This window comes from Lepidochelys olivacea (assembly GCF_965140295.1).
Source record: "Lepidochelys olivacea isolate rLepOli2 genome assembly, chromosome: 3".
NCBI lineage: Eukaryota > Metazoa > Chordata > Testudines > Cheloniidae > Lepidochelys > Lepidochelys olivacea.
This window is the reverse complement of record NC_140413.1, coordinates 62077782-62094555: the sequence shown is the minus strand read 5'-3', so window position 1 is coordinate 62094555 and position 16774 is coordinate 62077782. Positions and strand designations below refer to the sequence as shown.

General features: G+C 39.8%; 1 long non-coding RNA gene across 2 annotated transcripts in view; it reads left to right on the top strand.

Annotated features, from left to right (window-relative positions):
• The first annotated feature begins 401 nt into the window (after positions 1-401).
• Positions 402-16774, top strand: part of LOC311518456 — a 42642-nt gene continuing 26269 nt past the window's right edge. The window contains exons 1-5 of one of the 2 annotated variants that reach the window (XR_014710992.1): positions 402-1208; positions 4208-4299; positions 7710-7831; positions 8482-8513; positions 8615-8916. This is a non-coding gene — a long non-coding RNA (uncharacterized lncRNA). Of the gene's footprint in view, positions 1209-4207; positions 4300-7709; positions 7832-8481; positions 8514-8614; positions 8917-16774 lie in introns of those variants that run through there. The other variant, XR_014710991.1, reaches the window with a different exon arrangement.

Below are 16774 nucleotides of genomic sequence, written 5' to 3'. Positions count from 1 at the left end.
TAAATGATGTTTTTTGTAGTTGTCTTCACCACATCATCAGTGGGGAGATACCCATGAATGACACTTTGCAGGTGTTAAATATGAGATAGTCAGAAATCAAGGTTTCAAAAGAGGAGTTAAAATAAATGTAACTTTAAAATGCAGTCGGTCTCCAGGACTTGATGGTATTCATTAAAATATGACTAAACTGCTGTAAGCATCTTTCTTTTAAAAATTACATCTGTATAAGATCTTAAGTGCCACATTTCAATTTGATGCTATTAAAATGTCAGGCTGAGCTTTATGGATTAAGTAAATAAAATACTTCTCAACCCTGTAATTTTTTATTTTCTCAATAGCTGATAATGATGGTCAATGAGTACAAATGTAAACTTCTGTTTATTTAAAAATGCAACATTAATTGCCCGTACATTTTCATATACTCAGAACAACAGTGGCATTGTTGCTCTTCACAGAATATGGAGTATGCATTGATAAGTTCTTTGATGGCTGCTGAGTCCGTCCACAGGTAGGGTACACCCACACACTAGCATTGCTCTGAATCTGAGCAGCAGATTCTTTCCCTCTGATGCTGGTCATCATAAAGCTTGATCCAATCTGCCTTGCAACATCTCGCTCCATCTACAAGCTGATTCTGTCCATCAGAGCAACATTCTGAACTCCTTTCCCAATGTTGAAATGTTGAAAGAAAACTTTGTTTGGCAGCATTCTGCCTGGCAAGGAATGACTTACCTACAGTTGTGGGTGTGAAATCTCTACTTCATTACTGTTTTTCTTTTATGGTCACCACTTCTCTGTTTATCTGTATGGTTTCTGTCTGGTTCTTTGATTGTTTGTCTGTTGCATAATTAATTTTAAAAGATTTAAATCAACAGGTGGTGGGGTATGATTGGGTAAAGAATTGCTTCACGATATGTTAGGATTAGTCAAAGAATTATTTTGTAAAATTTTAGTTAAATGATTGGTTACGGTATAGCTAAGCAGGACTCAAGTTTCACTATATAAACTGAGATCCAAGAAGGAGACCAGCTGGGAAGGAAAAAGAAGCATAAGAAGAAAAGACCTGGAAGAAGAAGAACTCCTCCCCATCAAGACACTGTCTGAGAACAGAGCTGCTAGAATCCTATGCATGACCATGACATGCAGAAACCAGATGAGACTGACCTTGCCTGGCCAACAGGGAAAGTCCGCCTACGTGATTAGGATTGGTGAGCATAGCATTGTATGCTTAGTGTGTGTATTCTGCGTGGTGGATGTTACTGTTGTGACAAAGTTCCTCCTCTACTTTGGTGGGTCCTGCGCTTATTGGTGGATTTTGCTCGCCTCAGAGATTCACGGCAGCCCTCAGTTTGGCCACTTTCATGGCTCAAATCTGCCATTCACTCAGATAACCTCATCACTGGCCAGCATGGGGAAAAAAGAGTAAGAACAATCCCCACAGTTTCTGCTGATCCACCATGTGGGTCGGGGACCAGCTCAGAGACCTTCACCTCCTCAGTCCTCCAGCAGCACGTCCTCTCACTCCCAGTTCCTTACGCGCACACCTCATTAACTGGAGTGACAGCCTTTTTAAACTAGGTGTCCTGATTAGCCTTAATTAATTCTAGCAGCTTCCCAATTGACTACAGGTGTCCTAATTAGCCTGCCTGCCTTAATTAGCTCTAGAAAATTCCTGAGTGTTCTGGAGTAGTCCCTGTTATCTTACCCAGGGAAAAGGGACCCACTCTCTTGTAGCCATCTGGCCTGACCCTGTCACACTATGTAAGGCTCTTTCACTGGTAAAAGGTCCTGCAAACCTGCAGAAGGTTATGTCATGAGCCCTAGGAACGGGGTAAGGGTGGATGTCTAAATTAAGAGGGTTACACCTTGAAACCTAGGAACTGGATAAAAGTGGGTGCCCTAGAGTGTGCAGGTAACAGAATTTGGTGGAGAGATTAGGGGCAGCCTAAGGTCATTCGGACTGAACTGATAGAGCCTTACCCAATGAATAATAGTAGAAAGGTAATAGCGGCAGAATATTGGTGCTGTTTTGTCAAAAAGGGTTGCTACCTGCTTGACAGAGTGACCACTGAAGCTTCAGGAGGGAACAAAGCAAAGGGACCAGCACAGGTGGGGGTTTGCTGAAAACCCCACCTTCCTTGCTAAATGGGTAGTGGAATGAGGTCCATGCCCATGGGGACAAGATTAATTAGGTTGTGTCCTCTACTCCTGGGTTTTGTTCCAGAACCATAGTGCTGTGAGGGTAAGGAACCACCTAATTTCTAATTTAAATGTATTTGTGGCCAGTCCATACCTATTTCTTCTTGTGCCAACATTCTCTTTTAGCTTAAATGGCTCTTCTCCCTCTCTGGTGTTTACTCCCTGATGTATTTATAGAGAAGCATTTTATCCCCTCTCAACCTTTGTTACGCTAGTAAAATCAAGCCAAGGTCTTTTTAATCTTGTCTTGTAAAATGGGCTCTCCAGTCTCTTGATCATCATAGTAACCAATCTCTGTTCCTGTTTGAATTCAAAATTTCCTTTCCCCTATGCTATTCTTTGTTACTCTGCCTCACAGTACCTGGACATGGAGGAAAATATTTCTTCTTGATCCCTGCAAGTCATTTTATGTCCTGAAGCATAAGATTACTGTTGAGCATGCAGAGCTATAAATATTAATGGTCATAAAATTACCTGGCCACTTACTTTATTTGAATCAATAACCTTCTGCAGCACAGAATTCCACAGATTGATTATATACTGTTTGAAGATTTCCTTTTATTATTTCTAAATATACCAGCCATCAACGTAAATGACACCTTTTTATCGTATAATGAGTCGGGAGAAGGAAAGTGATCATTTTTCACTTGCACCACTCATTATTTTGATTATTTTAATCAAATCTTCCTTTTAGTTTTCTCCTTTCTAGGATACGCCATCCTAGGACCAGATCCTCAGGTAGTTTAATGGAACTATGCTGATTAATACCAAGGGAGCTATACCATTTCTTCCCCACCTCTTCCAAGGATCTGGCTCCTAATTTTTTTATAATGGTGTACACCAAAGCTGTAGCTTTGGTTTACCCTGCCCCACCCCTTTTTTTAACACAATGATCCGCTGAAGATTTTGGTAACAATATCTATTGATCTCCAAGTAATACATATACTAAACAGTGTTAAGGTGGCCACTCAGCTTAAAACAGACTTTTTTTTTCTTAAATTTATTCATGTTGGAAGATACCAAAGCCATAGGTGGTAGAAACATGAGATGTAAGAATAGTTGCAAGAAGTAGTGATAATTCAGAAGTTAGATAAGAAGTGACAAGTAACGGTTCTGAAGAGAAAAAAGCTGAAATGGCAGAGACAAACTGGTTAACTGTCAGAAAGATACTGCACGTGGTTATAAATGTGCTCAGGGGAAGGAAAATTAGAAATATTATTACATTAGAAACAGTAAATGACACAATGACAATAGTAAAAGAATATGGAAAAAGAAGTGAAACTGTCATATAAATGTCTCCTTAACTCTTGTGCCATGATTTTTGCCCACACTTAAATAATATGTCTACAATTCCTTGGTAAATACAAGGAGAATTCTGCATTTTTTTCCTCTGTATTTTTGACAAACCTCATCAACATTGCCGCACATTGACCCAGATTAAAATTCAAGTTCTTAGTTCAAATTTGTGCTCTTTGTCCTCCTCTGGAAGGCACTGTGTAATCTGGCTCCTGTAAACCTCTAATCTCTTTCCATTGTCCTCCTTGCCCACTTCACTCTGTTTAACCTGGTTGACTAACCACTTCTTTCCGTTCCGTCCTCATCGCCAGACTTCTTCTTTCTTCGACTGGCCCCTCTACTTGGAACCCGCACCTGACCAAGTCTGGAATGCTACCAGTGCCTCCTCCTTCAAGTCCTTCTTTAAAACAATGCATTTCTCCCCAAAGGCATAGAAACCTTAGTCCTTCGTTCCAAGAAGTGTTAACAAGCTAAAATATGTACATTTTTTTAAAAAAAATCATACAAAAATCATGGAACAGAAAGATGTGTGTTAAAACCTCACACTCTGATCATACTGCTTTTTGTTGTACACTGTTTCCCCTTCCTGTATTTCTATGTTGTCATTTTACGGGAAATTTTCAAAGGCACAATTGGCAGTGAAGTGCCCTACTTCTATTGAAAATCAATGGGAGTTAAATACCTAACTGCCATTTGTACTTTTCTTCTTCAGTTGTAAGCACTTTGGAAGGGACATTGCTCCAAATCCTTGGCTGCAGCCAACGAGTACTCTGCACAGTTCTGGAATGGCAGTGATACTGCAAGGTGAGTGTTCCCCAGATTCTGGAGTTGTACTATACTGGGACAGTCCTCTGGCATAAATTAGTATAGTTGCCAACAGACACAAGTGACGATTACAGCAGCCACAGATCACTGGGATGCTCTGGCGATGTCCCCTCTTTCCCCGGTCTTCCTCTTTGCTTCTTGATTATGTCTCGTGCAGCTGCTGTGAGGGGATCCTATGCCTCCCAGGGGCCAATCTAAACTGCGGTTAAGGTGATCAGATGTCCCGATTTTATAGGAACAATCCCCATATTCAGGCCTTTTTCTTATATAGGTGCCTATTTTCTCCCCCCCTTGCTCTACCTCCCCCCATCTCCTGTTCCAGTTTTTTCACAGTTGCTGTTTGGTCACCCTAATGGATGATCCTGCTGTGGCCACCTGAGTTTGCTTTAGGGAAGGTGGGTGCTGCTACAAAGGCCTAGAGAAAGTGTGGAAACCTTTAAAAAGGGTCTAAATGAATGAGCAGAGCAATGTGACTTGAAACAATAAGGAAGAACACAATGATCATTTAGCAGTTGAGATTTTAAAGAAGGAACTTTCAGTAATATGGTTAATATCTGAGCTAATTCTGAAAAAGGCACTGCAACTGGGATGGCAATATGAGCTAGTGAAAATATGTCCCCCACCAAAAAAGCAGTGAAGCATGGTGCAAAAAAGTGGCCAAGGAAAAATTTCCACTGGGAACCTATATTTTAAACAAAGCCTTTAAAAAGGACTGAGTTTCCAAGGTAGAAATGCACAGGTGTAACCAGAAAGAAAACAACAGGTAAGAGTTGCCTGGACAATGGAATAATTGCCCAGGAAATATAAGAAAAAAGAATAGCAGAAGCATTTCTGTCAAGCAAAGGAATCGTGGGGTAGCTCAAGCGAGTATTGCCTATTTCCTGAAATCTGTATCTAAAAAGAGCATTTGTGAACATGCTTGGATTGTGGATCTGCAATACTGTTAAGTAAAATTGATTCAGAGGTAAAATGATTTATGAAGAAACTTTAAGCGTATGAGCTGTATCACTAACATGGAGCTGTCCAGTATACTGGTCAATAGCCCTGGGAGTCAGATACTTTGCCAAGGTCAATTTAAAGCCCATATTAAATACAGTGGAAAGAGTTTTCTTCTAAACCAGAAATTTTATTAGAATATGGAAAATAGTATTATCCCAAACACTAGTTTGTCTCTTCTTCTAGCTCACTGTAGAATTTCTACTGAAAATAGGTGACCGGATGTCCTGATTTTATAGGGACAGTCCCGATATTTGGGGCTTTGTCTTTATATAGGCACCTATTAACCCCCCCCATATCCGCCCCCACCATCTTCTGCCCTGATTTTTCACACTTGCTGTCAGGTCATCCTAACTAAAAACCTCCCTCACGCTCCCTGTTGTTTGGCTTTTTGATACAGGTATAAAGAAATAGCACACTGTCTCACAATGATGCCTGTATTTAGTTATTTATTTATGTACCATGGACACCTGTTCCCTAAAAACTGAAATTAGACCACCAAATGATTCTATGTAGATCACCATTCTGTAGATGACTGTACTGACCTCAGACGCTAACAACATTCAGTGACTATTGACCTCATCTGAGTTTGAACCAATCCTCTGAATCATCCTGTTTCCCAGCACAGTTATGCGTAGAACTTGAAACCACATTTTATTAAAAAACAAAAACAAAATAAAACTTTATTGCCTTTTATTATTTTTATTATTTATTATTATAACTGTCCTACACTGCTTCTAGCTCCCCCTGCACTTGTGGTAACCTGGAAACTTGAGATGTAGGATAAGAAGTCACATAGGCTGGCCTCTTAATTCACAGAAACTTTACCTTTTTTGTTTTCAGTCATTCATGCTTAACAGTAATATCATTTTGAGGACCTTAGGATTTGCTAATTTTTAAACTTTGTAATTTTTTACATCCTTGGGCCTGATTCTGATCTCCGTTGATGTCAGAAGTCTTGTTCTACATCTGAAAGGTGAATCAGACCTCTTCTTTTTAATTATTTTCTCCTTTTGAAAAAAATAGACCTACTGGAAGTGGCTCAAATATAGAGAAAGTAGAGAATTGCAAGACAAATCAAATGTTTCTGTTTATATCAATTTGGGGAGTTTGGGGAAAGTTTCAAAGCCAGATCCTGTGCTCTGTTCCACTTGCAAGTAGGCTTAAGGAAGTGATCAGGGAATTCCCCAGCACTGGAGAATCACGTAGTGGCAGAGAGCCAGCATAGTGGGGTAATAGGGTATGACCTGTCCCAGGATAGGTGGAGAGAGGTGGGGAAGTGGTATAAAATCACCTTTCCCCTTCTCCTCCTCCTTAATTTGGCTGCACTTTCTTGTGATATTCATGTAGATATTCTGAGATATTTTAACTTCTCTAGAAACTGGCAGCAGAAGGGTAAACTTCTGCTCTCAGATCCTAATGGTATATTACAACTCCATTTTTTGGTTCTCTTGAAAATACGGCATTAGATGAAATATAGCAGTTGTATTAGTGCTAAGAAAAGCAAAGTAAAATACCTGGTATGCAGCCCTCATTTGGTTGCACTATCATTTAGATTAGAATGATCACTGAGGTATGTTTAAAAAGAAGTTATTGTAGCACATATTGGAAAATCAATACAAAAGTCATCTTGCAGCATTGTGCTTTGGGATTAAGATGGTTGGGAGTGCTCAAAGTCAACACATAAGAAGAAAATTGAGTTTATAGTGCATAATACTTGATTGCCTGAAAACAATGACAGCAAAGAAGGGGCAGAATCTTCAGTTAATTGGAAAGATTATTTAATTTTGCTGTATTGAGGAGCTGAGCTGTGCTTCAATTTCTGCTTTAATTTTTATATAAACCAACATAGATGAAAGAGACAGCAATGGATTCTATTCCTATTTGTTCATCATCAACAGGATATTATTAAATTCCAATCTGTTATATCTGAGCAAATCTATTGTATGCAGTGGTTTTGCACATGTATCTCTGGGGGAATAATTTGGCCTGTGGAACCTTTATTACAGTTGATGATGCATGAGAAGGAAAGAACTCTATACAGCTAGCTCTGAGTTTAGGTTGAGTTTGCAGGGATTGCTATGGGGGGGGGGAAGCATCCTTTCACTTGTAAATTAAGCAAATTCTATATGGAACCATTGAAAGGAGACAAACATGGAACCCCAAGACATCATTTTTAGGGTAACTTTCAAATCAGAGCTGCACTTTAAAATAATATATTGCAAAGCATCTTCACAAGGGGTCATGGTAAATATTGGACATGGAACTGTAACTTTTACATTTCCTCACTTTGGATTAATTTAGCATTCTCTCAACGTAGTTTTATTGTATGGATAATCTACTATTCATATTTGTTCACATATACATCACTTTTTGTTATAAAACAATCGCAGGTTGCACTTGCTAAAAGGGTGGCAGAGCTGTTACGATAGTGTGCACTTCCTGTGAGCCCCAAGAGGAGTTTTGGCTGGCGCTCCCACTGCAACTCAGTGACTTCTCATCATGCCCAATGCAGGTTTGGACCAGGTTTTCATTTACAATAAAGCCTCTTTACACTGCCAGGGCAGTAAATGAGAATCAGTGCAAATTAGTATAAATGCAAATTGCGCCCAATATTTGGAAAGTATTGAGCAACTGAAGAAATAGTTTAGAAAGGGACAAGCGAATGTAGTTTTATTCTCAAGTAGTCCTTACAGCATGATCCTCTGAGATGCTGTGTCCTCAATTCTCATCAACTTCAATGGGAGTTCAGAGCACACAGCATTTTGATAGGGAGTGCTTAGCATTGTAAAGGATAGGGCCCTAAAATGAGTTGTGAGGAAGTCAACTGCTTGTGTTGTAAAAACTTATAGAATAGAACAATTTTATATACAAATATGTTAGTCTTATATGTCTTATATGAACACCATATGTGATCTCTTGTGCAGTGGCAAAGAATGGCATAAGATGGCAGTAAGAGATTGCAAAATATTTAGTTCTTCAGAGTGACACAGTCCATTGAATCAACCATTGAATTGTAATAATCTTGATTATATAATCAGTGACAAAATGGGGTTGCTGGGCTGCATCTGTGTACTATTTGCCTGCTTCTTCTACCCCTCCCCTCCCCCAAAGGAGGAAAACCTCTGGTTTATTTGTCGTTTATAATTTCTTGTCTTGTCATAGGAAATCATGAACTGAGGATAGTCACTCTACAGGTATTTCACACCATATTACCATCTGTGTCATATTGTTTGAAATATATGTTTGTACCTTTTCACACTTTTGCATTCAAAGAATAACAACTCTCTAAATTTAGGATCCGACTGTCTGGCTTGGTGTATGTGCACAAATGAGAATGATTAGGGTGCTTAGAAGACTTCTCAGCCACCCATTGACTTTGTCCTTACCCATAACTATTTTACATTTGGGGACAATGTATACCTTCAAATCAGCGGCACTGCTATGGGTACCCTCATGGCCCCACAGTATGCCAACATTTTTATGGCTGACTTAGAACAACGCTTCCTCAGCTCTCGTCCCCTAACGCCCCTACTCTACTTGCGCTATATTGATGACATCTTCATCATCTGGACCCATGGAAAAGAAGCCCTTGAAGAATTCCACCATGATTTCAACAATTTCCATCCCACCATCAACCTCAGCCTGGTCCAGTCCACACAAGAGATTCACTTCCTGGACACTACAGTGCTAATAAACGATGGTCACATAAACACCACCCTATACCGGAAACCTACTGACCGCTATTCCTACCTACATGCCTCCAGCTTTCACGCTGACCACACCACACAATCCATTGTCTACAGCCAAACTCTGCAATACAACCGCATTTGCTCCAACCCCTCAGTCAGAGACAAACACCTACAAGATCTCTATCAAGCATTCTTACAACTACAATACCCACCTGCGGAAGTGAACAAACAGATTGATAGAGCCAGAAGAGTTCCCAGAAGTCACCTACTACAGGACAGGCCTAACAAAGAAAATAACAGAACGCCACTAGCAGTCACCTTCAGCCCCCAACTAAAAACCCTCGAACGCATTATTAAGGATCTACAACCTATCCTGAAGGAGGACCCAACACTCTCACAAGTCTTGGGAGACAGGCCAGTCCTTGCCTACAGACAGCCCCCCAACTTGAAGCAAATACTCCCCAGCAACCATGTACCACACAACAGAACCATTAACCCAGGAACCTATCCTTGCAACAAAGCCCATTGCCAACTGTTCCCACATATCTATTCAGGGGACACCATCACAGGGCCTAATAACATCAGCCACACTATCAGAGGCTCGTTCACCTGCACATCCACCAATGTGATATATGCCCTCGTGCCAGCAATGCCCCTCTGCCATGTACGTTGGTCAAACTGGACAGTCTCTACATAAAAGAATAAATGGACACAAATCAGATGTCAAGAATTATAACATTCATAAACCAGTCGGAGAACACTTCAGTCTCTCTGGTCATGCGATTACAGACATGAAAGTTGCGATATTACAACAGAAAAACTTCAAAACCAGACTCCAGCGAGAGACTATTGAATTGGAATTTATTTTCAAATTGGATACAATTAACTTAGGCTTGAATAGAGACTGGAAGTGGCTAAGTTATTATGCAAGGTAACCTATTTCCCCTTGTTTTTTCCTACCCACATTCCCCCCCCCCCGTTCCTCAGACGTTCTTGTTAAACCCTGGATTTGTGCTGGAAATGGCCCAACTTGAGTATCATACACATTGTAAGGAGAGTGATCACTTTAGATAAGCTATTACCAGCAGGAGAGTGGGGTGAGGGGAGAGAAAACATTTTGTAGTGGGAAACACCCATTTTTTCATGGTTTGTATGTATAAGAACATCTTCTGTATTTTCCACTGAATGCATCCAATGAAGTGAGCTGTAGCTCACGAAAGCTTATGCTCAAATAAATTGGTTAGTCTCTAAGGTGCCACAAGTACTCCCTTTCTTTTTGCGAATACAGACTAACACGGCTGTTACTCTGAAACCTGCTATTGATCTTCATGTCTCTGTTAATGGGCCAGATGCAATATGGCTTCTTGATAATAGTATTACTCCTGTCTAGCAGTGCTGCTTCTAGTCTCTTCAGATGGGAGGGGACTATGGCACGTGGCCCTTTCTCCTCTGCCCCACTCAATAGCGCTAGCTGAGTGTGGGGAATCACAGATTGCACTTGTTGAAAAGGTGGCAGAGTTGTTCCTGTGGTGTGCACTGTCTGTAAGTACCAGGAGGCATTTTGCTGGAGCTCCCACTGCTGTCCAGCACCTTCTTATCACCTCCAGTGCAGAATTATGACTTTAAAGCACAATCGTGTCCCTAACGGCAGACAGAATAATTTTTTGTAGTTGATTGCAATTATTAATTTTGTTTTAATTATCTGAAAAGTAGCTTGGGAAAAAGACAGGGACATATTTCTGGAGACTATTTAATGTAGATTTAGGTCACCATGAAGTACTTTTTTCAATTATTAGATTACTGCAAAATGTTGATTATATTTTAAGTACAATATATAATTTCTAAGGGCCCTGTGATACTATCAGATGCATCCTGTGGGTCTTCAATAATTGGCTTTATGTCTAGATTTAAAGAGATTTCTGTAGCTTCTGCATTATGTATTGGTTTTGCTTATCAATCTGAAAGTGTTTTACAAATATTGTTATCCAAAAGAGGCATTGTTTGATCAAAAGTGTGAAATCACTAAAAACCAACGCAGTGAGATATTGCTCATTCTAATCTATCTAAGGTTTTTCTATAGTGCCAACCACTACATTTTAAAATCTCTCTCTTTCGGAAAAGATGGATTTGGAAGGAATATTTTCTTGCATAAGTTAATGCTGACTTTTTTTCTTGAATAACCAAGTCTCTTCAGCATCTGAATCTGTGTAGTCACTAGAGAGTTGTTTGGCTATGTGTGATTTTTATCTGTCTTTTAAACCAGAGATCAGAATGCAAAATCTAGCTTTCATAAACATCATGTAGATTTGTCATACTCCCTGGAGGACTTTGGGTCTGTAAACCCCAGGATGGATTACAATGAGACACAAATATTTTCATCTCTGACAGATATAATCTTGCTCTAGTGTTGTTCATATTATGTAGAGGAAATCACTGCCTATTTTTCTCAGACCAATGCTTTAATGTTTCAAGAGATGAAAAGCGTGAATGAACTGAGATTTAATTCAGCATTGTCTTTTAAAACTTCCTGCTTCTGGGACTGTCAAAATGGCAACAGTTTTTTTTTTTCCTGCGTTCCTTTCACAGTGTGTATAATCACACACTGCATAAATTGTTTCCACATAATGTCAAAGGGTGTTGCAGCACTACATGGCTTGTGGCATGTGTGTCAGTGAAGCACAATGCATGTCACACACCATGCCTTTTGTCTGTGATATGCCATGCCATAAGCTAATGGTGTTTTGGAGCAAGACTGGCAGTGACCCATAGCCATAGTATAAGTGTCACTCATGCTTTTCATTTCACTGATATGAAACAAAGTACTGCAACTCATGCGGTTGAAGAGTGCTGTGCATAAATGTCAGGTTGTCGTATTGCTGTCTTATAAAATTCAACATACAGAAGCTTCTTTATAACCTAAAGGGGCACAGGATTGCTCTAGGGACAAAATCTGTGCAAGCCTCTGATAACTCTAGGTACGTAGTATAGTGTTGCCTCTAATATTTCACTTCCATAATTAGCCTCCTTATTAAAAAACAAAAACAAAGTACAAATGACTAACCAAGAACAGAGTCTACTTTTGTTTGTCTTATACATCCTTACTATGTTCAATATTTAGATAATACAGTGATTAGCATTCCATATATACTGTTGGTCCATAGGTATGACATTTTGGTAGATATTATCTGAGGATAATTGTTCAGATAATCCTTTGGAACCCTCGTGACTTGCACGCAGAAATGTGTTTCAGAGTGCTGGTATGTCTACACTAATAGGCTATACTAGCATAGCTGTGTTGGCTAGTCTGATAGTGTAGACAAAATCTACACCCTTAGAAGGGTTTTTTTTTTTTTTTTTTTTGGTCAGTGTAGGAACAACACTTCCTTGAATGATGTTAGCTATATCGATGGAAGCACCCTTCTGTCAGCATAGCAGTGTCTACACTGAGGGATATGGTGACATAGCTGCGTTGCTTTGGTGTGTTTTTTCACATCAGTAACTGACATTGTTACACCAATATAACTTTCAAGTGTAGGCTGAGCTTGTGTGTTTGTGTGTATGTGTATCTCACTTGAGATAGATATGTACAGAGATATACATACCCAAACTAAATACAAACACTCCTTGGTCTCTTCCAACCATACTATTGAGGAATGGTTTCACAATGTGGAGAGGTTTTCTGCACAAGGTCAGGATGATGTAGGGATGATGTCCTTTACTCCTGCTCTTTGCAGCTCTGCAGATTCAGGGGGCTAACAGTCAGAGATGCTGCCACAGTTTTAGGAGAATGAGGATTGCTGCTGCATTTGAGCATTTTGTACAGGCCAGTTTGGGCTATTGCTTACTAGCATGGTCTGCTGACTCCTGCTCCTGGTATGATGTGAAAATTATTAAGAATCACAATAATGAGAAGAGACACTTTCTTCCAACACTGAACAAGAACCTTATTAGCATCAGAAAAACAGTGTTATCCCTAAAGCTACTCTGTCTTTCTTGCACATGGAGAGCGAATAGATGATCTGGACTTCAAGTCAGACCGTCACTTTGTCTACTTCATATTTATGAAATGTACAGTATAGTACTATAGTATGCTGGTAACTGCTTGGTCACAAACTCCTTTGAGATTGCGTGTGAAGACACCCTTCATTAACATAACTGTTAGGAAAAGATAATTACAACCTTTCAGCTGGAATTTGGATTGAGTGGGTAGAGGGATTTTGCTGTGTGAGTGGGGGAAAAAAAGGCAATATGGAAACTGGGAGAGGCTGATGGAAACAGAAAGAAAACCAAGTAGCAGCCTGTAAGCACGGTGTGATGCTGGCAAAAGCTAGAGAGAGCTTTAGGGTCTGTTGACAAAAGAGGCTTGGGGCTGTAATATAAGAAACTGCTCCTTTTTGTTCTTGGTTCATCCTGTGTTTAGAGAAGCAGGACTTTGTACACTCATTTTAAATAAACAAGATTACAGCAAAGAAAATAGACTCCATTAATTCTACTTCCAACTGAACATCGCCATGGTGCCAAACTTTGATTAGTCGCTTGGGTCAAAAAGGGGGCAACAGTTTTGTGACTTACATCTTCTGTTTATTAATTCAACATAGGTTTATAGCTTGTTCTCTTTATGCATTTCCACCAACTTCTTTACAGAGTGTATTTTAGACATACCACAAGCTATTTTGTAAAGCTCTTTGGGCCGGGACTTTTTGTTTTGTGTTTGCACAGTGCCTAGCACAATGGGGTCCTTGTCCAGGACTGAGGCTTCTAGATGCTATGATAATAGAATAATTAATTATTATTATTATTTATTTGTATCACTTAAGAGTCTTCCTTATTTATTTTAGGTTAAAAAACTGAGGGTTTTTTTAAATTGCAGATATTATAATTGGATGCAACCTGCACAATGATTGTTTGCTATGATAGTGTGTGAATTAGGTTACAAATTCTCATAAACTAAATTGATTTGTGAGTGGCAAAAATCACTTAGCTAGTGAACTAAACCAATGACAGTCATGTTACAGAAAGTGTATATATTGAAACTATAAAATGTTTAACTATTATCAAAATGTAAGGATCTGTTTAAGCCCCAAAAAAGCAAGGGGTGTGTAGAGTTAAAGCTGAAACTCTTTACCCAGCCAAACTTTTGTGCATTGATTTTTGCAACATATATATGGAGCCAGATTCTCCATTGTCTTATACCTTATGTAGTCATTTCCTACCCACATATAGTGAATGACAAGCGGATGCAGAATATTTTACACACATTTTGCCAAAGTGTAAGTGATGAAACAAGGTCAGGTCCACTAGCTTACTAGCCTTAGGAAGCATACGAAGATAATAGCCCACAATAGTCAATATTTTAGTATTTTCTTAAAGTCCTGGAGGGAGCCTTGTTCATAGTTCTTTCTTATATAACCCTCCAATTCGGTGCATCCCCTTATTGCTTTGTGCTTGGATGTGAGTGATTTGTGTATTCTAACTATTTGTTCTGTCCATTGCTCTTCAATAAAATATAGGTATTTTTTATAAAAGTAAACCTCAGTCTCTCAACAGTTTACAATGTTTTATTTAAGATTTCATTTTTCCATCATGATTTAATCAGTTATGTTTAATGTAGAGATCATACCTATCCTTGTTTGTATTTAGCTAGCTTCTCTTCTTTGGTACATAAACAACATTATGGAGTTTTATGATAACAGCTGTGTGAGAGTTAAGTGTCTGTCAGTGCTGCCATTAGAAACTCTTATCTTCTAGTTTTTATAACTCAGCAGTTAAAAATGTGCTGTGAACTTATATATTTAGCATGCAAATGGCTCACTAATTTTGTTTAAAACTTAAATACCTGGCCATTTTGAGGTTGTACAACAGAGTAAGAACATATTAATTTTTAGCATGAGCTATGGTGGTTATTGGTACATGAAATAAGCGCTTTTAATACTTTCATGGCCCTGAGATATTAATATTTGAAAGTCTGCTAATGTACTAATGTGTACTCAACTTCTTTAATATACAATTAATAGAACAATGGCTCCATATTGAAACTGACACAGCCCTGACTCATGTGAGTAGTCCAGTTGAAGTGAATCATTGGGACTACTCGTTTAAGTAAGGATTGGGACCTATGTGATAATGCAGTTTCAGGTCAAAAGATCCATAAAAGGATAGAATGGAGGAGGGAAAAGAAGAATAGTGAGCAGCACAGGGCCTGATCCAAAGGCTGTTGATGGCAATAAGAATCTTTCAATGGATTTTGGATCAGAACAGTAATGCACAGGGATTGTGAGATTGGGCTTGGATCACAAGGAACCAACAGCCGATAGCAATATAGCAAATGAGTAAAAAAAAAAAAATCAAAAAAAAATTTAGGGTCAGATCCACAAAGGGACTTAGGCACCTAGGTCCCTGTTTTAGGCACCACTGTGATCCACAAAACTCCTGCTTGGCTGCCACCTCATTCTGTAGGTGCCTAAATTAGCTCAGTACCTACAATTTTGCTGTAAAAGTTCCCTAGGCACATAAGTTTCTGCCTCTGGGCATGTGCGCTGCTGCCTACTTTAAGCATTTGGATGCCTAAGCCCCAATGCAAGCTACAAACTGCGGTGGATGATAGATAGGTCTTCTTCCACCTAGCTTGTCTGCATGGCTCAATCTGCTGGGCATGTCCTAAACCTTTAGTCCAGGGGGTTAGGGTTCTCACGCTGCTTCTGTTTCCCCCTCTGTCCTAGGCACTGGACTATAGGATATTCTGATGTGGGTTTCCCTCAGGCTGTGAATAAATAAATATTAATTGGGCCAAAGAAAAAGGGAGACTTGCTATAGTCCGGTGGTTAGGGCACTCACCTATGAGGTGAGGAACCCCTGTTCAAAACCGTTCTCATCAGGCAGAATGGGGAATGGAATTAGGGTCTCCAGCATGCTGTGTGAATACCCTAACCACTGGGCTAAAGGTTATAAGGGATACCATTGGCTGTTCTGTGTGTGTTAGCAGGCACCTAACTCATTCTTTCTTGCAATCCAGCTGTGGATTGCAAGCAGAGATAGGCACCTCCAGGAAGCCCAGACATAGGCACATAACTTCATGAGAGAGGTGAGGGTCAGGACACACCATTCTCCTTGAATTCTGCCATTGGCAAACTTAGGTGGCTCCCCGCCTACCGTTCCAACTTTTGTGGATCCCATTCTTAGGTGCCTATCTTTCCCCATGCATTATATAGGGAACCTAGACACCTGGCTTAGCTTTGTGGATCCCATTGTTGTTCCTGTGATTTTTTTTCTAGGCATCTAAAAATTAGACATTGCAACACTGAGCAATGCCTCAATCCCTTTGTGGATCTGGGCCCTAGAGGCCAAGTTTCAGAGTTGAGTGATGATATCAGGAGTCTGTGAAAGGACCTGGGTAGAAGCCTCCCAAAGGTGCAAGCAGAGGAAGAGATAGCATTGGTGTTGACAATGTGCCATTTTCCTCCCATTGTGGGTTCATCCTTGTAGAGTATCTGCAAGTTAAGTTTCCCTTGCCTTCCTCAGCTGGCTTACTCCCTTAGTCTCCCAGCTGCCTGTGTCTCACCAACCGCATGAATGTTGCAGTTGATATAATGTAAACTGATTTAAAAAATATATAGATAATGTCTATTAGTGATATGGCTAGCTCAATGGTTAGTGAGAATATCAATCACTGCTTGATTCTGTGCTTGGAGATATTACCACAATAAAGCCATATGCTATCCTGGTCTACCATTAGGTCCCGTGCTATATGCCCATAAACTATGGTCTAG